The sequence below is a fragment of the Hyperoodon ampullatus genome (assembly GCF_949752795.1).
Source record: "Hyperoodon ampullatus genome assembly, chromosome: 6".
In the NCBI taxonomy this organism is placed as follows: domain Eukaryota; kingdom Metazoa; phylum Chordata; class Mammalia; order Artiodactyla; family Ziphiidae; genus Hyperoodon; species Hyperoodon ampullatus.
In genome coordinates this window covers 117,087,495-117,088,959 of record NC_136919.1, presented here as the reverse complement: position 1 = coordinate 117,088,959, position 1,465 = coordinate 117,087,495, and the positions used below count along the sequence as shown (strand labels likewise).

Here is a 1,465-nt window from a genome sequence, read left to right as displayed (position 1 = left end):
GCAACAGCTACAAATGCAGACCAACAGATCAAGGTGCATTGAAGAAATTTGTGAAGAAAGCAAAGTATATTCTCAGTTTCCATAATCTGGCAATTTCAGTGTAAAATACATTTTCTGTTTCTAGGTAAACTAGAATCAATCCTATGAATATATAATTATAAACAATCCTATGAATGTCCAGTGATGCATTTGAAAAAGTTGCATAGCTCTTTCCCTTCAGCGTGCCACTGAAGATCCTGGTGTTGCCATGGGCTACCGCCCTGCCGGTGTTAATGGTATTCTAAGAACAAGCGGTACCCAAAGTCCTGCTTCTGCGGAGGGGTACCTGATGCTACGAGCCATATCTTCTTAACCTGGGGCGGAAGAAGGCAAAAGCGGCTGAGTTCCCCCTCTGTGGCCACATGGTGTCAGACGAGTTTGAGCAGCTCTCCTCCGAAGCCCTGGAGGCTGCTCATATTTGTGCCAACAAGTGCCTGCTGAAAAACTGTGGCAAAGATGGTTTTCACATCCGAGTGCAGCTCCAGCCCTTCCACGTCATCCGCATCAACAAGGTAGCGTCCCGCTCTGGAGCTGATAGGCTCCAGACAGGTGTGCGCCATGCCTTTGGGAAGCCCCAGGGCACAGTGTCCAGGGTCCACATTGGCCGAGTCATAATGTCCATCTGCACCAAGCTGCAGAACAAGGAGCATGTGATGGAGGCCCTCCACAGGGCCAAGTTCAAGTTCCCTGGCCGCTAGAAGATCCACATCTCCAAGAAGTGGGGATAGACTAAGTTTAATGCGGATGAATTTGAAAACATGGTGGCAAAAAGGGGCCCATCCCAGATGGCTATGGGATCAAACACAGCCCTAATCGTGGCCCTCGGGACAAATGGCGGGCCCTGCACTCATGAGAACCTTGGCACTGTCCCCTCCTTACACATGCTCACCAATAAATCCCACTTTGCTGTCAAAAAAAAGAAGAAAAAGAAAAAGTTGCATAGCATGTGGGGAAAGCTTTCATCGGGTTCTGCACTGCAGTGTGTCTAACATCCCCACTAAATCCCAACCTTTGTGACCATCCAAAAGACTTCTACAAATTTCCAACACACTTCCCAGGAGTGGGCAGTTTTGTCTTTTTTGAGGGCCACAGACTGAATGTTTGTGTCCATCCTCCTCCCAAAAAATTCAGACTTTTGTTGTTGTTGTTGTTAGGCTGAAGTCTTAACGCCCAATGCGATGGTATCTGAGAAGTATTAGGTTGTGAGGGTGGACCTCTCATGAAGGGATCAGTGCTCTTATAAGAAGGCACACGAGATTGCTCTCCTCCTCTCTCTCCACCATGTGAGGACACAGCCATCTGCAAACCAGAAAGACGGATCTCATGAGATACTGAATCTGCCAGCACCTTGATCTTGGATGTCCAGCCGCCAGAACTGTGAGAAACTGTTTGCTGTTTAAGCCACCCAGTCTATGGTATTTCCTTA

At 48.0% G+C, this 1,465-nt stretch overlaps 1 pseudogene across 1 annotated transcript; it reads left to right on the top strand.

The window, feature by feature from the left end:
- Window positions 1-247: 247 nt before the first annotated feature.
- Window positions 248-892, top strand: LOC307054734 (large ribosomal subunit protein uL16-like; annotated as a pseudogene). The gene has a single exon. The product of its transcript is annotated as a large ribosomal subunit protein uL16-like (transcript).
- The last annotated feature ends 573 nt before the right edge of the window (window positions 893-1,465 follow it).